The sequence below is a fragment of the Oncorhynchus nerka genome, linkage group LG11, assembly GCF_034236695.1.
Source record: "Oncorhynchus nerka isolate Pitt River linkage group LG11, Oner_Uvic_2.0, whole genome shotgun sequence".
Taxonomy (NCBI): domain Eukaryota; kingdom Metazoa; phylum Chordata; class Actinopteri; order Salmoniformes; family Salmonidae; genus Oncorhynchus; species Oncorhynchus nerka.
This window is the reverse complement of record NC_088406.1, coordinates 54667794-54693301: the sequence shown is the minus strand read 5'-3', so window position 1 is coordinate 54693301 and position 25508 is coordinate 54667794. Positions and strand designations below refer to the sequence as shown.

At 42.4% G+C, this 25508-nt stretch overlaps 2 pseudogenes; both read left to right on the top strand.

The window, feature by feature from the left end:
* The first annotated feature begins 5839 nt into the window (after positions 1–5839).
* On the top strand, positions 5840–21125 carry LOC115119937 (zinc finger protein interacting with ribonucleoprotein K-like; annotated as a pseudogene).
* A 3646-nt stretch (positions 21126–24771) lies between these two features.
* Positions 24772–24890, top strand: LOC115119942 (5S ribosomal RNA; annotated as a pseudogene).
* The last annotated feature ends 618 nt before the right edge of the window (positions 24891–25508 follow it).

Here is a 25508-nt window from a genome sequence, read left to right as displayed (position 1 = left end):
GGGATGACCAGTGAGATATACCTGCTGGAGCGTGTGCTATGGGTGGGTGTTGCTATGGTGACCAGTGAGCCGAGTTAAGGCGGCCTAGCAAAGACTGATAGATGACCTCGAGTCAGTGGGTTTGGCGACAAATATGTAGCGAGGGCCAGCCGACGAGAGCATACAGGTCGCAGTGGAGGGTGGTATATGGGGCTTTGGTGACAAAACGGATGGCACTGTGATAGACTGCATCCAGTTTGCTGAGTAGAGTGTTGGAGGCTATTTTGTAAATTATATCGCCAAAGTTAAGGACAGGTAGGATAGTCAGTTTTACGAGGGTATGTTTGGCAGCGTGAGTGAAGGAGGCTTTGTTGCGAAATAGGAAACAAATTGTAGATTTAATTTTGGATTGGAGATGCTTAATATGAGTCTGGAAGGAGAGTTTACAGTCTAACCAGATACTTAGGTATTAGTAGTTGTCCACATATTCTAAGTCAGAACCATCCAGAGTAGTGATGCTAGTCGGGCGGGCGGTTGCGGGCAGCGATCGGTTGAAGAGCATGCATTTAGTTTTACTTGCGTTTAAAAGCAGAAGGAGTGTTGTTTGGCATTGAAGCTCGTTTGGAGGTTTGTTAACACAGTGTCCAAAGAAGGGACAGATGTATACAGAATGGTGTCATCTGCGTAGAGGTGGTTCAAGGAATCAACCACAGCAAGAGCGACATCGTTGATATATACAGAGTCGGCCCGAGAATTGAACCCTGTGGTAACCCCATAAAGACTGCCAGAAGTCCGGACAACAGGCCAGGTTGATGAAGACTGCTGCACAGTACTGTCTTTTATCGGTGGCGGAAATTATATCGTTTAGTACCTTGAGCGTGGATGAGGTGCACCTTTGACCAGCTCGGAAACCAGATTGCACTGCTGAGAGGGTACGGTGGGATTCTAAATGGTCAGTGATCTGTTTGTTAACATGGCTTTCGAAGACTTTAGAAAGGCAGGACAGGATGGATGTAACAGTTTGGGTCTAGAGTATCACCCCCTTTGAAGAGGGGGATGACTGTGGAAGCTTTCCAATCTTTAGGAATCTCGGACGATACGAAAGAGAGGTTGAACAGACTAGTAATAGGGGTTGCAACAATGGCGGCGGATAATTTTAGAAACAGGGTCCAGATTGTCTAGCCCAGCTGATTTGTACGGGAACAGGTTTTGCAGCTATCTGGATTTGGGTGAAGGAGAAGCTGGGGAGGCTTGGGCAAGTAGTTGCGGGGGGTGCGGAGCTGTTGGCCGGGGTTGGGGTAGCTAGGAGGAAAGCATGGCCAGCCGTAGAGAAATGCTTTTTGAAATTCTCGATTATCGTGGAGTTATCGGTGGTGACAGTGTTTCCTAGCCTCAGTGCAGTGGGCAGCTGGGAGGAGGTACTCTTATTCTCCATGGACTTTACCGTGTCACAAAACTTTTTGGAGTTAGAGCTACAGGAAGCAAATTTCTGTTTGAAAAAGCTAGCCTTTGCTTTCCTAACTGACTGTGTGTATTGGTTCCTGACTTCCCTGAAAAGTTGCATATCGCGGGGACTATTCGACGCTAGTGCAGGACGCCACAGGATGTATTTGTGCTGGTCGAGAGCAGTCAGGTCTGGAGTGAACCAAGGGCTATATCTGTTCTTAGTTCTACATTTTTTGAAAGGGGCATGCTTATTTAAGGTGGTGAGGAAATTACAATTAATGAACAACCAGGCATCCCCTACTGACGGGATGAGGTCAATATCCTTCCAGGATACCCGGGCCAGGTCGATTAGAAAGGCCTGCTTGCAGAAGTAATTTTGGGAGCGTTTGACAGTGATGAGGGGTGGTCGTTTGACCGCGGACCCATAACGGATGCAGGCAATGAGGCAGTGATCGCTGAGATCCTGATTGAAAACAGCAGAGGTGTATTTGGAGGGCAAGTTGGTCAGGATAATATCTATGAGGGAGTCCATGTCTACAGATTTAGGGTTGTATCTGGTGGGTTCCTTGAAAATGTGTGTGAGATTGAGGGCATCTATCTTGGATTGTAGGATGGCCGGGGTGTTAACCTCACTAAGGTAGGGGGCGCTATTTTCACCTCCGGATGAAAGTAAACTTGGTAGATTTGGATAGAAAACACTCTAAAGTTTCCAAAACTGTTAAAATAATGTCTGAGTATAACAGAACTGATATGACAGGCGATGTTCTATGTTCTGATGGCTAGCATCTGATGAAGGTTCTAGCTGTAAGGTCTAAAAAAAATAGCAAATCCATATCATATTGGTTGAGGCGGGTTGCCGGAAGGTATATTTAATTTAAATGAAAAAGATTTATATATTGCAAAATATTTAAAAAAGACGAAACAAACATACCATTTACAACAAACACGTCTTCATGCTACGCCATCTTGGATTACAAGATTGGATCAAGCAAACTCTGAAATTATTTAGTATTTCTGTGCCCATTAAAACTTTTTTCCCAGCGTAACATAAGGAGCCACTAAATGATACATAGTTTGAGTGCATTTCAGAATACAAAAAAACTGTCAGACAGCCAGCCAGACCCCTATTTAAGGTGAAGTTCATCATATGACAAGAGTAACGTTATGACTATAACTACTGTTCCCTGAAGGAGGGATACTAAATGAAACGGCCCCTGGCAGACCACCCAGACCTGACCCTACAAGACGCACACCCAATTATGTATATAGAAGTAGGACTAGTCTACCTGGCATGCACACAAATGTAGGCCTATAAATGTGCCCATTTGGGGATGTCTGATAGTATTTCTGATTGTTTTAACGCACCACCACTAATGAGTTGTGGAGCTTCTCAAAGTAATGCTTTATTCACCTCAAACAGCAAATAAACCAAGTCTAATCCAAATCAATTGCAAATGAGAATAGTTCCTCAAAGTATTTTTGTAAAATATTTCCAGCTCTCACCCTTTTGATAACCACTCGGCATAAAAGGGAAACATGTAATGCTCTGATCCAGTGGAAATGTCATAAAATACCTGATAACTTCTTATCCTTCTCACAAATAGCCTACAGCTGTGTCTGTCCAGAACTCACTGGAGCAGCAAACTGAGGGCCTAGAATATTTTATACAATGTTGCAAGCTTGCTATCTGAGTTTCCTGACCCAGTTGATACAATGTTTCAAGTTTGTTGTAGACAGGCCATTTGCAGCCAATGTGATTTCTAGGATATTTTCTACTTGCAGAATTTAATGTTTTTATTTGTTGGTTTTATGTAGGCATTTTTTTTTTTACATAGTTAGTAATGGCAATAAAAGTTACTTTTAGATATCTATCATTTTCATTTAGTTTTAGATAGAATGTATATTAATCACACACAATGATTGAGATACTATTATAATTTGAAATGAAACTGTTCCAAGAAAATGTGCATATGAAAATCATAACTGGCACACAGATTAGCAGAAATGGTGAGATAAATTGGCACTCCAACTGGAAAAGGTTGCAGACTGCTGGTGTAGTCTATTACTAGTCTATTACTCTATCTATCTGTAGTCTATTAGTCTATTACTGCAAACTTCAGGAGCAGAACAGCAGAATTTACAAAGTCCAGCAGCAGAGGGGGGACTCCCTCTGGTCAGGTTGCGTTGACGAGCGGCTCCCCCTGGTCAGGATGCGTTGACGAGCGGCTCCCCCTGGTCAGGTTGCGTTGACGAGCGGCTCCCCCTGGTCAGGTTGCGTTGACGAGCGGCTCCCCTGGTCAGGTTGCGTTGACGAGCGGCTCCCCTTGGTCAGGTTGCGTTGACGAGCGGCTCCCCCTGGTCAGGTTGCGTTGACGAGCGGCTCCCTCTGGTTATGACTTCGAGTCATTTGTGTGTCTTAATTATTTAATTAAACAGAATGCTTAACTTCACTAGGGCAGGGGGCATCATTCGGAATTTTGGATGAAAAGCGTGCCTGCTACTCAGGCCGAGAAGCTAGGATATGCATATAATTAGTAGATTTGGATAGAAAATATAAAGTTTCCAAAACTGTTAAAATAATGTCTGCAAGTATAACAGAACTAATATTGCAGGCGAAAACCTGAGGAAAATCCATCCAGGAAGTACTATTATTTTGAAAGGCTGTTTTTCCATTGAAAGCCTATCCACCATACAAAGACTTAGGACCCAGTTCACGATCTCTATGGCTTCTTCTACATGTGGCCAGTCTTTAGGCATTGTTTCAGGCTTTACTCTGAAAAATGAGGGAGATACAGTACTTTCAATGAGTGGACAGCGGATATTTGCAGCCATGAGCCCAGCGCGTGATCGGGAGCGCGCATTTCTTGTTTACCTTTTCTATTGACAAAGCTTTTGTCCGGTTGAAATATTATTTAATATTTATGACAAAAACAACCTGAGGATTTATTTTAAACATCGTTTGACATGTTTCTACGAACTTTAATTGTACTTTTTTAAACATTTCGTCTGATGTTGAGAGCGCGCATTGTGACTTTTGATTACTGATCTAAACGCACCAACAAAACAGAGGTTTTTGGACATAAAGAGGGACATTATCGAACAAATTGAACATTTATTGTCTAACATGGAGACCTGGGAGTGCCACCAGATGAAGATCATCAAAGGTGAGTGACTAATTTTAATGCTATTTCCGACTTTTGTGAGCCCTCTCCTTGGTTGGAAAATGGCTGTATGGTTTTCTGTGGCTAGGCGCTGCCCTAACATAATCTCATGATGTGCTTTCGTCGTAAAGCCTTTTTGAAATCTGACACAGCGGCTGGATTAACAAGACGTTTATCTTAATCCTATGTATAAAACTTGTATTTTTCATCAATGTTTATGAGTATTTCTGTAATTTGATTTGGCTCTCTGAAATTTCACCGGATGCTTGTTTTAAACAATGATTACTGTACATAACGCGCCAATTTCAACTGGGATTTTTGGACATAAAGAGGGACCTTATCGAACAAAACATACATTTATTTTGTAACATGAAGTCCTGTGAGTGCCATCTGATGAAGATCAAAGGTTAGTGATGAATTTAATCGCTATTTCGGACGTTTGTGAGCCCTCTCCTTGGCTGGAAAATGGCTGTATGGTTTTCTGTGACAAGATGCTGACCTAACAAAATCAGATGGTGTGTTTTCGCCGTAAAGCCTTTTTGAAATCGGACACTGTGGTTGGATTTACAAGAAGTGTATCTTTAAAATGGTATATAATACTTGTATGTTTGAGGAATTTTAATTATGGGATTTCTGTTTTGAATTTGGCACCCTGCAATTTCACTTGCTGTTTTTGAGGTGGGACGCTACCTGTCCCACTGGTGCCAGACATGTTAAAGCAGGTTAAAGCATCAGACAAGTTCTGTACGTATATTTGATTTTATAAAAATTTCTTTGTGGATGTTGATGTGTCTTGCTGGAAGATCCACTTATGGCCAAGTTTCAGCCTCCTAGCAGAAAGGTAACCAGGTTTGGTGGCAAAAATATCCTGGTAGTGGGTAAAGTTTTTTTATTTTATTTCATACAGTCATTTTTGCTCATCTCTATCAAGGGTATCAATAACTAGTTGCTTATTTTGATAACTAGTTATTTGACTGAATCAGGAATACAGATGTGGAGTAGATGTAGAGTTCGTTTTAAAATCTCATTACAAATCTGAACTATTCAAACAACACTTGTTGCTCTTTGTACGTGTTGATATAATATTCATATTTAATGGAGAGGAAAAAAACGTTTCCCTAAACTGCTTTTTTCATTGAAGGAAAAAAAAGGTTTTCCCTCCTCAACTGCGTTTACTCCTTCCAGACAGCAGATGGCGATATGTGTCTTTCAGGTGATGGTTCTACTGTGACGTATAATTTAGTGGACGGAACACCTGCAGCCACCTCGGTAGCTCGCTAGACAACAAAGTCGGAACATTCAAGATCTTTAGACAATTTCGTGGTTTATTTGCCACTATGATTTAAACATACTTATGTGGAAACAACTAGCTACCTCATTTAATTTTATATTTACGTTGTAAGTCAACTAGCTGGCTGGTTAAATTTGCACTAGTCTAGTCGTTAATGCTAATGAGCTATTATCCACGACCATGAGTTCACTAAACTACTCTCCTCCTGATAAAGAAGAGGACGTCTGCTGGACGGAGAAAGACGCTCTCGTCAAAGAGGAGGAGGAAGAGGAGGCTGTGACAATACAAAATCAAGTAGAGGATGAGGCTGTTACCGTGAAAGAAGAAGAGAAAGATGCGTTCAGAGTGAAAGAGGAGGAGGATGTTACAGTAAAAGAAGAGGAGGAAGCCGTTTTTGGAGTGGAAGAGGTTACTGTGACAGTGAAAGAAGATGACCACGTTTTTTTAATGAAGGATGAAGAGGGGGAGATTACTGTCACATTAGAGGAGGACGAAGAAGAGAAGACTGGAGTTCTGATTAACACCAGTAAATACAGTGAGTACTATCCTAAAAAATAGGGGCACAAACTGCAGTTGTTGAACTCGTGTGATTTTTAAAAGGGCATTCTACACTTGAATATGTTTTTGTACTATATGAATTGTTCATGACGTCCTCCAGTGATTTTTACTTTTCCTGTTGAAAAGTGATACATAAATACATTAAAGTATAAACACACTAAAGTGAAACAAATATTACTTTGAAAATTGTGTTTAATAGACAACTGCAAACGTTAAGTAGTAGGGCATTCAAGGAGTTGGTTTGATAGGAAGTGGTGATGTCATGGACACTTCAAGGAGTTGGTTTAAAGCTACAACATGGAAGCAGTGACAGATTCCAGTGGATATTGATGTTCAAATGCTTCAGCAATTATGAAGGTGAAAAGCTTGAAGTCAAAAGGTCAATCCAGAGGTATAATCCACAATAAAACTATATAAAACAATGATATTAATTGGTTGAAAACTGTATCTTAAAACGGCATCTTCTATACAGGCACCCATCATCTGTTCCATGTAGACTTCAACTGACCCCGTCTTCCCATAATCCAACTAATGAAACGCACCTACAATTGGCCACGAGGGGTCATGACAAATAGAGGGATATTCTGTATACAAATAAACAACTTCCATACAACGCTGTGCACAGTCAGCATTTCTATATTAATTTTATATACTATAAATAATTCTATAAAACATTCTATTCAATATCAAACATATCTAGAAATACTTGTTCTTTCTGATACCAAAATGAGACAGTCATTAGTTATATTTCTAAATGTCTCTAACAGATATAATCTGGACATCAGACAGTCATTAGTTATATTTCTAAATGTCTCTAACAGATATAACCTGTATATCAGACAGTCATTAGTTATATTTCTAACAGATATAATCTGGACATGAGACAGTCATTAGTTATATTTCTAAATGTCTCTAACAGATATAATCTGGACATCAGACAGTCATTAGTTATATTTCTAAATGTCTCTAACATATATAACCTGTATATCAGACAGTCATTAGTTATATTTCTAACAGATATAATCTGGACATGAGACAGTCATTAGTTATATTTCTAAATGTCTCCAACAGATATAATCTGGACATGAGACAATCATTAGTTATATTTCTGAGGTTGAGAGACAAAAGCATTGGTTGTTCATTCTATTGTTTCTTGCCAATCACACTGGTTGTTCATTCTATAGTTTCTGGCCAATCACACTGGTTGTTCATTCTATAGTTTCTGGCCAATCACACTTGTTGTTCGTTCTATAGTTTCTAGCCAAGCAGAAAAGGTTGCTGTCTCATCCATTCCCTACGGCAGGTCAGAGGTCGCATTTCAGAATGTCAACATTGTTGCTGTAGTGGCTTCAAACAATGTCCCAATATTCTAATTAGCCACTTGAATATGTTCTGTAGGAATTGATGAAGCTACAAAGAGGGGGGTCCACCAACAAACCGTTAAAGATGTTGGGAAGCATTTAAGGGTGATTTTGCATAAAAGTGAACCTGAACCACAGTGATAATTATCCTTAAAGGTTCAATGTGCAGAAATCTCTCCACCATTTGATAAAATTGTGATATTTCGCCTGATTTCAGTAGGTCTACACTCCGAGCTTGTTTTGTCACAATCATTGTATTATCTAAACCGCTGTTAAATACATTTTCCAAAACCTCAAATATTTTCAGCAGTTTGAAGATAATAGACTCAAAAACAACACTTAAGAATTGGAAGCATAGACATACCGCACACAGATCAGATCTGTGACTTCTTAGACTTGCTTTCAATGAGAATGACAGATCTATAACACACATTTTCTATGTGAAGTTGGTCAGGTCACCCAAAAAGTGATATGTTGCAGCTTTAAGGCCTATAAACAGGTCATTGCATGAATTCTGATCATTATAGAGCAGGTGTCCAAGTCTCCAAAAGGCTTTTCAGCCAATCATATTTAAATTATTTTCGAATGGGCTTCCCGGATCTTGTTTTCCACTCATAGCTGGTGATGTCATCGACATAGCTGTCCCCCAGTATTAGTTATGGATATGTTAATGAAACAGTACAGGCCCAATGGAAGAGTCTTGAGTGTTGTTTTAAAGTATTGTAAAGATCGTGGGGGACAGGCAATGTAACAGTACAGACCCAAAGATAGGGGGGTTGACTGGGACAGGCAATGTAACAGTACAGACCCAATGGAAGTAACATCCATAAAGGATGTAACATCCATAAAGGTTTTAGGAAATGTAAAACCTGCACCTGACATCAGATAATCTTGAAACTTTCTCTGGAAAGGGAAATTTCATCAAGGTTTTATAATAATTCTTGATTTTCATTGTCAGTATGTTTTTTCAGCTTTATGATGTCAGTAACATACATAACGGTTGTGGATGTGATGGATCGTATCTTCTCTTCAGAAGCTGTTCCATTCACCACATTCAGTGTGCTTGTTCTGAGATATTTTCTTCAGACTTCTATTGAAGCAATTGTTGATAACTTGAAAGTTACGTGTTCTAGCTAAGATTCTCTTTAAAAACATATTCTGAAGTCACAGGTTGGAATCGCTTCAGGGAACTTTAATATATGCTGAAATCTGGGGTTTAAAAGGAAACATAAATGTATATTGACATGCATTTCTCTACATTGCAGTGCTGTTTTATAGACAGAAAGATGAGAGTGTTCATCAACAATCTGTGAATAGTTCTGCAGTATATTTTCCAACTGAAAGCCCCCCAAAATATCCTGACTTCGTCCCGTGTCTAGAAAAGTGGATTGGCGCTATATAATAGTACTAATAACAGTAATATCTTATTTGTAACACACTTTTCAAATAAGTGGCACAAAAATATATGTATAATAACATCAAATCAATAACAACTTCAAATCCTTAAATATCAAGCCAAATGGTGGCGACTCAGAAGAATCTAGAATCTGAAATCTATTTAGATTTAACACTGTTTTGGTTACTACAAAATTCCATATGTATTATTTCATAGTGTTGATGTCTTCAGTAATATTCTACAATGTAGAAAATAGTCAAATGTTTAGATAATAAACAGCGAGTAGCAGCAGTGTACAAAACACATGGGGGGGGGGCAATGTAAATAGTCCAGTTGCCATTTGATTAATTGTTCAGCAGTCTTATGGCTTGAGGGTAGAAGCTGTTAAGGAGCCTTTTGGTTCTAGACTTGGCGCTCCGGTATCGCTTGCCGTGCGGTAGCAGAGAAAACAGTCTATGACTTGGGCGACTAACCATTTTATGGGCTTTCCTCTGACACCGCCATTATATAGGTCCTGGATGGCAGGAAGCTTGGCCCCAGTGATGTTCTGGGCCGCACACACTACCCTCTGTAGCGCCTTACAGTCAGATGCCGAGCAGTTGCCATACCAGGCGGTGATGTAACCGGTCAGGATGCTCTCGATGGTGCAGCTGTAGAAACTTTTGAGGATCTGGGGACCCATGCCAAATCTTTTCAGTCTCCTGAGGGGGAAGAGGAGGTTTGGTCGTGAACTCTTCCTGACTGTCTTGGTGTGTTTGGACCATGATAGTTTGTTGGTGATGTGGACACCAAGGAACTTCAAATCCTCCACCTGAACCACTACAGCCCAGTCGATGTCAATGGGGGCCTGTTCGGCCCGCCTTTTCCTATAGTCTACGATCATCTCCTTTGTCTTACTCACATTGAGGTCTCTGACCTCCTCCCTATAGGCTGCCTCATCGTTGTCGGTGATCAGGCCTACCACTGTTGTGAGCAAACTTAATGATTCTGTTGGAGTTGTGTTTGGCCACGCAGTCGTGGGTGAACAGGGAGTACAGGAGGGGACTAAGTGCACACCCCTGAGGGGCCCCAGTGTTGAGGACCAGCGTGGCAGACGTGTTGTTGCCTACCCTTACCACCTGGGGGCGGCCCATCAGGAAGTCCAGGATCCAGTTGCAGAGCGAGGTGTTTCGTCCCAGTGTCCTTAGCTTAGTGATGAGCTTCGTGGGCACTATGGTGTTGAACGCTGTAGTCAATGACCAGCATTCTCACATACAGTGGGGAGAACAAGTATTTGATACACTGCTGATTTTGCAGGTTTTCCTACTTACAAAGCATGTAGAGGTCTGTAATTGTTTATCATAGGTACACTTCAACTGTGAGAGACGGAATCTAAAACAAGAATCCAGAAAATCACATTGTATGATTTTTAAGTAATTAATTAGCATTTTGTTGCATGACATAAGTATTTGATCACCTACCAACCAGTAAGAATATCAGCTCTCACAGACCTGTTAGTTTTTCTATAAAGCCCTCCTGTTCTCCACTCATTACCTGTATTAACTGCACCTGTTTGAACTCGTTACATGTATAAAAGACACCTGTCCACACACCCAATCATACAGACTCCAACCTCTCCATAATGGCCAAGACTAGAGAGCTGTGTAAGGACATCCGGGATAAGATTGTAGACCTGCACAAGGCTGGGATGGGCTACAGGACAATAGGCAAGCAGCTTGGTGAGAAGGCAGCAACTGTTGGCGCAATTATTAGAAAATGGAAGAAGTTCAAGATGACGGTCAATCACCCTCGGTCTGGGGCTCCATGCAAGATCTCACCTCGTGGGGCATCAATGATCATGAGAAAGGTGAGGGATCAGCCCAGAACTACACGGCAGGACCTGGTCAATGACCTGAAGAGAGCTGGGACCACAGTCTCAAAGAAAGCCATTAGTAACACACTACGCTGTCATGGATTAAAATCCTGCAGCGCACGCAAGGTCCCCCTGCTCAAGCCAGCGCATGTCCAGGCCCGCCTGAAGTTTGCCAATGACCATCTGGATGATCCAGAGGATGAATAGGAGAAGGTCATGTGGTCTGATGAGACAAAAATAGAGCTTTTTGGTCTAAACTCCAATCGCCGTGTTTGGAGGAAGAAGAAGGATGAGTACAACCCCAAGAACACCACACCACCAGTGTTCCTATATCAGAACACACCAGCACCAGTGTTCCTAACCTGCTCAAAAAAATAAAGGGAACACTAAAATAACACATCCTAGATCTGAATGAATGAAATATTCTTATTAAATACTTTTTTCTTTACATAGTTGAATGTGCTGACAACAAAATCACACAAAAATGATCAATGGAAATCAAATGTATCAACCCATGAAGGTCTGGTTTTGGAGTCACACTCAAAATTAAAGTGGAAAGTCACACTACAGTCTGATCCAACTTTGATGTAATGTCCTTAAAACAAGTAAAAATGAGGCTCAGTAGTGTGTGTGGCCTCCACGTGCCTGTATGACCTCCCTACAACGCCTGGGCATGCTCCTGATGAGGTGGTGGATGGTCTCCTGTGGGATATCCTCCCAGACCTGGACTAAAGCATCCGCCAACTCCTGGACAGTCTGTGGTGCTACGTGGCGTTGGTGGATGGAGCGAGACATGATGTCCCAGATGTGCTCAATTGGATTCAGGTCTGGGGAACGGGCGGGCCAGTCCATAGCATCAATGCCTTCCTCTTGCAGGAACTGCTGACACACTCCAGCCACATGAGGTCTAGCATTGTCTTGCATTAGGAGGAACCCAGGGCCAACCGCACCAGGTCTCACAAGGGGTCTGAGGATCTCATCTCGGTACCTAATGGCAGTCAGGCTACTTCTGGCGAGCACATGGAGGGCTGTGCGGTCCCCCAAAGAAATGCCACCCCACACCATGACTGACCCACCGCCAAACCGGTCATACTGGAGGATGTTGCAGGCAGCAGAACGTTCTCCACGGCGTCTCCAGACTCATGGAGTCTGTTTCTGACCGTTTGAGCAGACACATGAACATTTGTGGACTGCTGGAGGTCATTTTGCAGGGCTCTGGCAGTGCTCCTCCTTGCACAAAGGCGGAGGTAGCGGTCCTGCTGCTGGGTTGTTGCCCTCCTACGGCCTCCTCCACGTCTCCTGATGTACTGGCCTGTCTCCTGGTAGCGCCTCCATGCTCTGGACACTACGCTGACAGACACAGCAAACCTTCTTGCCACAGCTCGTATTGATGTGCCATCCTGGATGAGCTGCACTACCTGAGCCACTTGTGTGGGTTGTAGACTCCGTCTCATGCTACCACTAGAGTAAGAGCACCGCCAGCATTCAAAAGTGACCAAAACATCAGTCAGGAAGCATAGGAACTGAGATGTGGTCTGTGGTCCCCACCTGCAGAACCACTCCTTTATTGGGGGTGTCTTGCTAATTGCCTATAATTTCCACCTGTTGTCTATTCCATTTGCACAACAGCATGTGCAATTTATTGTCAATCAGTGTTGCTTCCTAAGTGGACAGTTTGATTTCACAGAAGTGTGATTGACTTGGAGTTACATTGTGTTGTTTAAGTGTTCCCTTTATTTTTTCGAGCAGCGTATATCAGACCGCTCCAGTGTTCCTATATCAGATCACACTAGCACCAGTGTTCCTATATCAGACCGCACCAGTGTTCCTATATCAGATCACACTAGCACCAGTGTTCCTATATCAGACCACACCAGCACCAGTGTTCCTATATCAGACCGCACCAGTGTTCCTATATCAGATCACACTAGCACCAGTGTTCCTATATCAGATCACACTAGCACCAGTGTACCTATATCAGAGCCCTGCACCAGTGTTCCTATATCAGACCACACCAGTGTTCCTATATCAGACCACACCAGTGTTCCTATATCAGACCACACCAGTGTTCCTATATCAGACCGCACCAGTGTTCCTATATCAGACAGCACCAGTGTTCCTATATCAGACCACACCAGCACCAGTGTACCTATATCAGACCACACCAGTGTTCCTATATCAGACCACACCAGCACCAGTGTTCCTATATCAGACCACACCAGCACCAGTGTTCCTATATCAGACCACACCAGTGTTCCTATATCAGACCACACCAGTGTACCTATATCAGACGCACCAGGGTACCTATATCAGACCACACCAGTGTTACTATATCAGACCACACCAGCACCAGTGTTCCTATATCAGACCACACCAGCACCAGTGTACCTATATCAGACCACACCAGTGTTACTATATCAGACCACACCAGCACCAGTGTTCCTATATCAGACCACACCAGCACCAGTGTACCTATATCAGACCACACCAGTGTTACTATATCAGACCACACCAGCATTCCTATATCAGAACACACCAGCGTTCCTATGATGGTCTCCACACCTTGTTATTGTACTAGCTCCACTACTATACTATGATGGTCTCCACACCTTGTTATTGTACTAGCTCCACTACTATACTATGATGGTCTCCACACCTTGTTATTGTACTAGCTCCACTACTCTACTATGATGGTCTCCACACCTTGTTATTGTACTAGCTCCACTACTATACTATGATGGTCTCCACACCTTGTTATTGTACTAGCTCCACTACTATACTATGATGGTCTCCACACCTTGTTATTGTACTAGCTCCACTACTATACTATGATGGTCTCCACACCTTGTTATTGTACTAGCTCCACTACTATACTATGATGGTCTCCACACCTTGTTATTGTACTAGCTCCACTACTATACTATGATGGTCTCCACACCTTGTTATTGTACTAGCTCCACTACTATACTATGATGGTCTCCACACCTTGTTATTGTACTAGCTCCACTACTATACTATGATGGTCTCCACACCTTGTTATTGTACCAGCTCCACTACTATACTATGATGGTCTCCACACCTTGTTATTGTACTAGCTCCACTACTATACTATGATGGTCTCCACACCTTGTTATTGTACTAGCTCCACTACTATACTATGATGGTCTCCACACCTTGTTATTGTACTAGCTCCACTACTATACTATGATGGTCTCCACACCTTGTTATTGTACTAGCTCCACTACTAGTACCACTACTAAACTATGATGTTCTTCACACCTTGTTATCAAATATATTTTTATAAAGCCCTTTTTACATCAGCCGGTGTCACAAAGTGATATACAGGAACTCAGCCTAAAACCCCAAACAGCAATGCAGATGTAGAAGCACGGTGGCTCCCCAATTAAGGTTCAACCTGCCGCCTGTAGTTGGGAGGTAGTTCTCTAGTTGTATACAGCCAGACTGGAATGCAGAGTGTTGGTAGAGAGGTAGTTCTGTAGTATCTAGCCAGACTGGAAGGGTTCATGCAGACTGTTGGTAGAGAAGTAGTTCTGTAGTATCTAGTCAGACTGGAAGGGTTCATGCAGATTGTTGGTAGAGAGGTAGTTCTGTAGTATCTAGTCAGACTGGAAGGGTTCATGCAGATTGTTGGTAGAGAGGTAGTTCTGTAGTATCTAGCCAGACTGGAAGGGTTCATGCAGACTGTTGGTAGAGAAGTAGTTCTGTAGTATCTAGTCAGACTGGAAGGGTTCATGCAGACTGTTGGTAGAGAAGTAGTTCTGTAGTATCTAGTCAGACTGGAAGGGTTAATGCAGAGTGTTGGTAGAGAGGTAGTTCTGTAGTATCTAGCCAGACTGTAAGGGTTCATGCAGACTGTTGGTAGAGAAGTAGTTCTGTAGTATCTAGTCAGACTGGAAGGGTTCATGCAGACTGTTGGTAGAGAAGTAGTTCTGTAGTATCTAGCCAGACTGGAAGGGTTCATGCAGATTGTTGGTAGTTCTGTAGTATCTAGCCAGACTGGAAGGGTTCATGCAGATTGTTGGTAGAGAGGTAGTTCTGTAGTATCTAGCCAGACTGGAAGGGTTCATGCAGACTGTTGGTAGAGAAGTAGTTCTGTAGTATCTAGTCAGACTGGAAGGGTTCATGCAGACTGTTGGTAGAGAAGTAGTTCTGTAGTATCTAGTCAGACTGGAAGGGTTAATGCAGAGTGTTGGTAGAGAGGTAGTTCTGTAGTATCTAGCCAGACTGTAAGGGTTCATGCAGACTGTTGGTAGAGAAGTAGTTCTGTAGTATCTAGTCAGACTGGAAGGGTTCATGCAGACTGTTGGTAGAGAAGGTAGTTCTGTAGTATCTAGTATCTAGCCAGACTGGAAGGGTTCATGCAGATTGTTGGTAGAGTATCTAGGTAGTTCTGTAGAGAGTATCTAGCCAGACTGGAAGGGTTCATGCAGAGTGTTGGTAGAGAGGTAGTTCTGTAGTATCTAGCCAGACTGGAAGGGTTCATGCAGATTGTTGTTAGAGAGGTAGTTCTGTAGTATCTAGTCAGACTGGAAGGGTTCATGCAGACTGTTGGTAGAGAGGTAGTTCTGTAGTATCTAGCCAGACTGGAAGGGTTCATGCAGATTGTTGGTAGAGAGGTAGTTCTGTAGTATCTAGCCAGACTGGAAGGGTTCATGCAGATTGTTGGTAGAGAGGTAGTTCTGTAGTATCTAGCCAGACTGGAAGAATTCATGCAGACTGTTGGTAGAGAAGTAGTTCTGTAGTATCTAGTCAGACTGGAAGGGTTCATGCAGACTGTTGGTAGAGAAGTAGTTCTGTAGTATCTAGTCAGACTGGAAGGGTTCATGCAGAGTGTTGGTAGAGAGGTAGTTCTGTAGTATCTAGCCAGACTGTAAGGGTTCATGCAGACTGTTGGTAGAGAAGTAGTTCTGTAGTATCTAGCCAGACTGGAAGGGTTCATGCAGATTGTTGGTAGTTCTGTAGTATCTAGCCAGACTGGAAGGGTTCATGCAGATTGTTGGTAGAGAGGTAGTTCTGTAGTATCTAGCCAGACTGGAAGGGTTCATGCAGAGTGTTGGTAGAGAGGTAGTTCTGTAGTATCTAGCCAGACTGGAAGGGTTCATGCAGATTGTTGTTAGAGAGGTAGTTCTGTAGTATCTAGTCAGACTGGAAGGGTTCATGCAGACTGTTGGTAGAGAGGTAGTTCTGTAGTATCTAGCCAGACTGGAAGGGTTCATGCAGATTGTTGGTAGAGAGGTAGTTCTGTAGTATCTAGCCAGACTGGAAGGGTTCATGCAGACTGTTGGTAGAGAGGTAGTTCTGTAGTATCTAGTCAGACTGGAAGGGTTCATGCAGATTGTTGGTAGAGAGGTAGTTCTGTAGTATCTAGTCAGACTGGAAGGGTTCATGCAGATTGTTGGTAGAGAGGTAGTTCTGTAGTATCTAGCCAGACTGGAAGGGTTCATGCAGACTGTTGGTAGAGAGGTAGTTCTGTAGTATCTAGCCAGACTGGAAGGGTTCATGCAGAGTGTTGGTAGAGAGGTAGTTCTGTAGTATCTAGCCAGACTGGAAGGGTTCATGCAGATTGTTGGTAGAGAGGTAGTTCTGTAGTATCTAGCCAGACTAGAAGGGTTCATGCAGATTGTTGGTAGAGAGGTAGTTCTGTAGTATCTAGCCAGACTAGAAGGGTGTCATGCAGATTTTCTCAAGGTTGGTTTGATGGGGGCAGTTTTATGGGAATTAGGAACAGTGCCTGAATTGTATGATTCTTGTGGGAATTAGGGTCCAAGGGGCAGGTAGTTGACCTCATATAATTGACCATTTCAGAGACAGATGTTGGGGTTTTCAATGAGAATATAGTGAAACTGCAGCTGGGAGGCTCAGTGTGAAGCAGAGGGCAGGTCTGAATCAAGGGGTATATTGTACAGTGAAACTGCAGCTGGGAGGCTCAGTGTGAAGCAGAGGGCAGGTCTGAATCAAGGGGTAGGTTGGACACTGATGTAAATGTTCTTTATTTTTCGGATTTGGGGATTTGAAAAATTGTACTTTATTCAAAGGAGGCATTAGCGAGTGGTTGAACTAATTTCTTTACTACAGAAAATATAATTCTGGGGTTCCCGTCACCATTTGCAATGAGATTGGTAAAGTGTAACTTGTGTGTTCAGTGCCTCTTTGTAGTCAGTCTGGTGATATACCAGGGCATGCAGTCTGTTGATAGTCTGTTGGCCTGGGGATGCAGTTAGGTTTGTTTTCCTCTAGCTGTTCCCCAGTTTGCTCCCAGCAGCATTCATAGAAGGTAGATCACTGTTAAACTAGGCTGCAGAGCGTTTGTTTGACAGAATGAATATGACATTGTCTTAAATGCAGCGTTAAAATGTAAAGTTTTTAAATTCTCATCCATTACAAAAATAGGTGCAGCGAAATGCTTATGTTTCTAGCTCCAACGGTGGTGTAATACCTACCAATACACACACAAATAAATGAATAAATATCAGCACGATGTCAGACTTCGGAATATAAATATTTAAGCAGAGCGGTGGCCAGCGGTCAAAGGCACTGCATCTCAGTGAGGCGTCACTACAGTCCCTGGTTCTAATCCAGGCTTTATCACAACCGGCTGTGATCGGGAGTCCCATAGGGCGGCGCACAATTGGCCCAACATCATCCAGGTTAGGGGAGAGTTTGGCCGGCCAGGACGTCCTTGTCCCATCGCGCTCTAGCAACTCCTTGTGGCGGCCGGGCCCATGCACGCTGACTTCAGGTGCCAGCTGGACGGTGTTTCCTTCCTCTGTGGCTGACTTTCGGGTTAAGCGAGCAGTGTGTCATGAAGTGCAGTGTGGCTTGGCAGGGTCGTGTTTCAGCAGTGTGTCAAGAGGTTCAGTGTGGCTTGGCAGGGTCGTGTTTCAGCAGTGTGTCAAGAAGTGAAGTGCTGCTTGGCAGGGTCGTGTTTCAGCAGTGTGTCAAGAAGTGCAGTGTGGCTTGGCAGGGTCGTGTTTCAACAGTGTGTCAAGAAGTGCAGTGCGACTTGGCAGGGTCGTGTTTTAGCAGTGTGGCTTGGCAGGGTCGTGTTTTAGCAGTGTGTCAGGAAGTGCAATGCGGCTTGGCAGGGTCGTGTTTTAGCAGTGTGTCAGGAAGTGCAATGCGGCTTGGCAGGGTCGTGTCTAGGAGGACGCATGGCTCTCGACCTTCGTCTCTCCCCGGAGTCCGTAGAGGAGTTGTAATTGGATTAAACAAAATTGGTGAGAAAAAATATATAATACACTCGTACTGAAATCAGATTTTTCGATGATCTGGCAGATGTGTCAAACCATGTAAACACTTGCAAGACTTCGGTTAGAAGTGAATCACCTGCCTGGACATCCTAAGAACCACACAGAGACCTGTATTTTGAAGTCGGTTTAATAATACTTGTAAAACCTGACAGGTGATTGAGCGATCTAGTCTAGTTTAAACATCATAGGAAGTTTTATCATGTGGAGGTTTCATTCAGGTCTCTGTTTAATTAAATAATTGGTTTGTCTTTGACAGGAGAGAAACCAGACCCTCCTTCTGACAGCAGGAAGAGTCCTTCAGGGGAACCAGACCCTGAGACGTCCAAACCAGCAGGACGACATCACTGCTCCCAGTGTGGAAAGAGTTTTTTAGGTGGTACACACAGAAGGAAGCCACTGCTCCGAAAGGCAGGTGGTTAGGGAGAGGACACACACAGGAGAAAAGCCTTTCCAATGTTCCCATTGTGGAAAGAGTTGTACCCAGTTAGGGAGCCTGAAGGAGCACAAGAGAATACACACAGGAGAAAAGCCTTACCAATGTTCCCATTGTGGAAAGCATTTTGCCCAGTTAGGAAACCTGAACCAGCATGAGAGGATACACACAGGAAAAAAAAAGATGTACCACTGCTCCCACTGTGGAAAGAGATTTACCCGGTTAAGGTACCTGAAAGAGCATGAAAGAATACATACAAATACACAGGAGGAGAAGACATACCACTGCTCTCATTGTGGAAAGACATTTTCCCAGTCAGAGGACCTGAAATCACACGAGAGAATCGAGAGGCTGTGTTCTGACTTGTGTTTTTGACTGAGAATGTGTGTTTTTGTTTGGGCTGTCAGACTTGAGATAACTTTGTGTAATGTTAGTGCACTATTTTTTAATTGCGATTAATCCATTGTCTGAAAGCGTTGAAAATACACTGAAAGCATCCAAAATGCATACTATATACCGCTAAAATCTACAATGCCATGTAAAAACAAGATGACATGGAGGTTAAATAAAGTGTGCTTTATCAATGTAACATATTGTGACCCGTCCACTGTGGGGCTCTGTAGAGTCGTTATGGATATTATAACTACAGGTCAAACAGGGAAATGGTTCCAATCCTTTTTCCACCATTCATTTTTCCCACAGGGCTGTGTTTTGTTTAGGCTCACCCTGGTGTGATGTTTTGATAAATCTCTCTAGGACATGTAAATCTCTCTAGGACAAGGTGACTGAGGGCACACCGTGTGTTGTGAATGTATTGTAATGTTTTAAATATTGTTTTAACTGCCTTTATTTTGCTGGACCCCGGGGTGGGTATAATTTGCGGAACGTTCCGACAGGAATCCGTTCTAAAAACTTTGTAAATAACAAGGTTGCCAACAAACAACGCATACAGAGTCGTATAACAGTAGAATGAGATACCGAGTAGGGGGTGAGCTATGTAAATTACGTTTTTCACTCACCACGTTCATTCTGAAATCATTTATCTTCGTTCTGGTAGCCTCCACCATTTCTCATTTGTTGGTTTAGTTATTATTTCCGGTGTTCCTGCATTTGCCGGTGAACTCTGTTGCGCCTCAATTGGGTAATCGCTGTGGTTGAAATGTAACTAATGACCGCAAGCCCCAGTATTTTATTAGCTAGGTGGCTTGTACACAATTGTTACTGATGATACTGTATATACCTACTCGTACTACAGAAACATATATTCTATTTTGCCAAGTTCTCTCTGTGTTAATCCTGTTTCCCAAATATAGCAGGTAACTTGTGTCGATGTTGTTGAGTTCATCTTGCCTAGTTAAATAAAGATGAAATAAATTAGAACATTTAAAATATATACTTTGACCTATTTCAGGTAACCCCAAGATGCTTGATTCACTACAGCTGCTTTTGAATAACTTTCCAGGCATTTTTGCTTTACATTCCGACTTTTGAACGTCTGTTTATTGGACATATATATTAGTGTCTAACAAAAAAGAGCAACTTATGTAAAGCATCCCATCTTTTTTAAGGTTAAAGTGTGTGTGTATATGTGTGTAATGTAGGTCTTCTTGATGTACACTAGGTGTCAGCACAGCTTCAATAATGTCATACCAGGTTCACAACATCAAATTGTATTTGTCACATGCGCCGAATACTACATGTGTAGACCTTACAGTGAAATGCTGAAATGAAGCCCTTAACCAACAATTTAGTTGTACGAAAAATGTGTTAAGTAAAAAATAAGAAATAAAAGTAACAAATAAAGATCAGCAGTAAAATAAAAATAGCAAGGCTATATACATGGGGTACCGGTGTTCCTTTCAAGTCCAGTGGTGTAAATTACTTAACAAAAATGTATTTAAACTACTCCACTACATTCCGTTTACATCTGTTTTTTTTTGTATCTGTACTTTTACTCTTTCCATTTCTTTACAACATTCAATTTTACTTCGCCACATTTTTAAAGAAAATAATATATTTTTTTACTCCATACAGCTTCCCTGGCACCCAAAAGTACTTTTTGCATTTTGAATGCTAAGCCGGACAGGAAAATGGTCCAATTCACACACTTATCAAGAGAACATCCCTACTGCCTCTGATCTAGCGGACTCACTAAACACATGCTTCGTTTGTAAATTATGTCTGAGTGTTCCCATGGCTATTTCTTAAATAAAAATACAAGAGAATTGTGCTGTCTGGTTTGCTTAATATATGGAAGGTCAAATAATTTATACTTTTACCACTGATACTTAAGTATCTTTTAGCAATGACGTTTACTTAGTATTTTGTGACTTTCACTTTACTCGACATTTTCTATTAAATCTTTACTTTTACTCAAGTATGACAATTGGGTACTTTTTCAACCACTGTTCAAGACATTTAGCACCCAATACCCAACATTCACTTGGTGGCTTGAAGTAGGAGTGCTGAACTAGGATCTGTTTAGCATTTGTGAGTAGAATGAATAACATTACTGTGACGGGGGGGTGGGGGGTACTGATTCCAGTTCAGCATTCTTAGCCGGAGACATTTCATAAATGCGTACAGAGGAGCACTTTTCTACGATCAGCTTTGCCTAGATCATTCTGAATCAGTTGTCTCTGGAATAAGATTATATGGACAGGGGTGGGTTTGATTGTAGATCAGCACTCCTACCCAACACCAGTTGCTGTACCCTAACATTTTATAATCAAATTTCCCTTGCTGTCTATGTCCTTCCGGAACCCCACCTCAACATTGTTCTGTTAAGGCAACAAAAGCAAGTTGGCATGCTCTTGAAATGAATTTAACTCACAACCTCTCCTTTGGGAATTCACCACCATAACTACTACTACAATTATTTTTTAAACTATCTTAACATGTTGCTTTCTTCAGGGGGACCAAGACTAGGAACACTTTTGAATGGTCTACAAAGAATGGCCCCAGGTAAAAGTCGGCTTTTGCAGGGTATGGTTGTATTGTTACTCCACAGCATAGTATGCTATCACAACTCTATTGAAATCACATTTGAAACAAGGTGTCACTTCATTCTTGCTATTTGATGGGAACAAGCCCTTTTTCCCCTATATACCTCTTGTTTGCTCTTTCAGGCCCACAAAGGCAACAAGAAAGAAGTTGCGACATTAACTGGTTCTCTGGGATTTGAACTAGGGGGTACAAACCTCAAGTTAGCTCTTTCATGCCAACAAAAAACATCAAAAATGGCTCTCTAAAAAATGATCTCCTCAGATTTGAAATGTCAAACAGACAGAGACTCAATATTAAAAGGTACTTGAAAATGCACACATCAAAGACAACACTTTTTATTTATTTTATTTCACCTTTATTTAACCAGGTAGGCAAGTTGAGAACAAGTTCTCATTTACAATTGCGACCTGGCCAAGATAAAGCAAAGCAGTTTGACGCATACAACAACACAGAGTTACACATGGAGTATAACAAACATACAGTCAATAATACAGTATAAACAAGTCTATATACGATGTGAGCAAATGAGGTGAGATAAGGGAGGTAAAGGCAAAAAAAAGGCCACGGTGGCAAAGTAAATACAATATAGTAAGTAAAACACTGGAATGGTAGATTTGCAGTGGAAGAATGTGCAAAGTAGAAATAAAAATAATGGGGTGCAAAGGAGCAAAATAAATAAATTAAATACAGTAGGGAAGAGGTAGTTGTTTGGGCTAAATTATAGGTGGGCTATGTACAGGTGCAGTAATCTGTGAGCTGCTCTGACAGTTGGTGCTTAAAGCTAGTGAGGGAGATAAGTGTTTCCAGTTTCAGAGATTTTTGTAGTTCGTTCCAGTCATTGGCAGCAGAGAACTGGAAGGAGAGGCGGCCAAAGAAAGAATTGGTTTTGGGGGTGACTAGAGAGATATACCTGCTGGAGCGTGTGCTACAGGTGGGAGATGCTATGGTGACCAGCGAGCTGAGATAAGGGGGGACTTTACCTAGCAGGGTCTTGTAGATGACATGGAGCCAGTGGGTTTGGCGACGAGTAGGAAGCGAGGGCCAGCCAACGAGAGCGTACATGTCGCAATGGTGGGTAGTATATGGGGCTTTGGTGACAAAACGGATTGCACTGTGATAGACTGCATCCAATTTGTTGAGTAGGGTATTGGAGGCTATTTTGTAAATGACATCGCCGAAGTCGAGGATTGGTAGGATGGTCAGTTTTACAAGGGTATGTTTGGCAGCATGAGTGAAGGATGCTTTGTTGTGAAATAGGAAGCCAATTCTAGATTTAACTTTGGATTGGAGATGTTTGATATGGGTCTGGAAGGAGAGTTTACAGTCTAACCAGACACCTAAGTATTTGTAGTTGTCCACGTATTCTAAGTCAGAGCCGTCCAGAGTAGTGATGTTGGACAGGCGAGCAGGTGCAGGTAGCGATCGGTTGAAGAGCATGCATTTAGTTTTACTTGTATTTAAGAGCAATTGGAGGCCACGGAAGGAGAGTTGTATGGCATTGAAGCTTGCCTGGAGGGTTGTTAACACAGTGTCCAGCAGCAAGAGCGACATCATTGATGTATACAGAGAAGAGAGTCGGTCCAAGAATTGAACCCTGTGGCACCCCCATAGAGACTGCCAGAGGTCCGGACAGCAGACCCTCCGATTTGATACACTGAACTCTATCAGAGAAGTAGTTGGTGAACCAGGCGAGGCAATCATTTGAGAAACCAAGGCTGTCGAGTCTGCCGATGAGGATGTGGTGATTGACAGAGTCGAAAGCCTTGGCCAGATCAATGAATACGGCTGCACAGTAATGTTTCTTATCGATGGCGGTTAAGATATCGTTTAGGACCTTGAGCGTGGGTGAGGTGCACCCATGACCAGCTCTGAAACCAGATTGCATAGCAGAGAAGGTATGGTGAGATTCGAAATGGTCGGTAATCTGTTTGTTGACGTTGCTTTCGAAGACCTTAGAAAGGCATGGTAGGATAGATATAGGTCTGTAGCATGTTGGGGCAAGAGTGTCCCCCCCTTTGAAGAGGGGGATGACCACAGCTGCTTTCCAATCTTTGGGAATCTCAGACGACACGAAAGAGAGGTTGAACAGGCTAGTAATAGGGGTGGCAACAATTTCGGCAAATAATTTTAGAAAGAAAGGGTCCAGATTGTCTAGCCTGGCTGATTTGTAGGGGTCCAGATTTTGCAGCTCTTTCAGAACATCAGCTGAACGGATTTGGGAGAAGGAGAAATGGGGAAGGCTTGGGCGAGTTGCTGTGGGGGGTGCAGTGCTGTTGACCGGGGTAGGAGTAGCCAGGTGGAAAGCATGGCCAGCCGGAATATGGTGCGGAGGCTTGTACTTCTTGGGTCCACCAACCATTCCTCAATCTTCTTCTGATGGCTACAAGCATAGATTATGAATCTTCAAAACCTACACTATAGGATGGATGTGTTTAGGAACGGTGGATGAAATTCGAAAGGGGCGTGTTTCCAATTACCAACAAATAGACCCTAGAAATGTTATTCCAAAATCTTAATATTGGAACTTTGTCCCTTCATTTGCCTACTACTGTCTATAAACTATCATAACATGTGTTTTTTTTCTTGGGGACAAGGTATTGGAACGCTTTTGAATGGTCTACAAAGCATGCCCCCAGGTCAAAGTTGGCTTTTGCAGACAAGGATAATATTGTTACTCCACGACATAGTATGTTATCACAACTCTATTAAATGGAGGCTAGGCATGCATAGGAACAGACCGGTTTTAAAATAAGAGGCACTTCCTGATTGGATTTTCCTCAGGTTTTTGCCTGCAATATCAGTTCTGTTATACTCACAGACAATATTTGGACAGTTTTGGAAACTTTAGAGTGTTTTCTATCCTAATCCGAAAATTATATGCATATTCTAGTTTCTGGGGCTGAGAAATAGGCAGTTTCAAATGGGTATGTTTTTTAGCCAAAAAACGAAAATACTGCCCCCTACACGCAAACGATTAATCAGACTCATTTTGACTTTATATAGTGCACCAAGAGATTGCTTACGACCATACCGGCCTGAGTAAGCCTGATCTCGTCAGATCTCAGAAACTAAGCAGGGTCGGGCCTAGTTAGTACTTGGATAGGAGACCGCTTGGGAATACCTAGTGCTGCAAGCTTTTTGTCCACTAGGGGGGTGCTCTTGCATCATTTCATCAGCATCACTGACCTGAAGAATTAAAACTCTTTGTCCGTTTTTTTCCCAAAAGGCTGAAAAATGTGCCCTCTCTTTGAAATAAGCAAGCTAGGTTTGTTTGTATTTCATCCAACAATCTGTGCTACAAAGTGATGGCTACAGTATATGCAATTTCTTCCACTTTTTCAGTGACACAAAGATGCTTATCTAAATGGTGAAAATGCAACATCTGTTAATCAGACTCACTTTGACTTGAAATAGTGCAACAAGAGATAATGTATAATGACCTTTTAATGGCATCAGACCGAGGCTCTGCATCTGTCCTGTGCTCCTAGACCTTAGTGCTGCTTTTGATACCATCGATCACCACATTCTTTTGGAGAGATTGGAAACCCAAATTGGTCTACACGAACAAGTTCTGGCCTGGTTTAGATCTTATCTGTCGGAAAGATATCAGTTTATCTCTGTGAATGGTTTGTCCTCTGACAAATCAACTGTAAATTTCGGTGTTCCTCAAGGTTCCGTTTTAGGACCACTATTGTTTTCACTATATACTTTACCTATTGGGGATGTCATTCGAAAACATAATGTTAACTTTCAC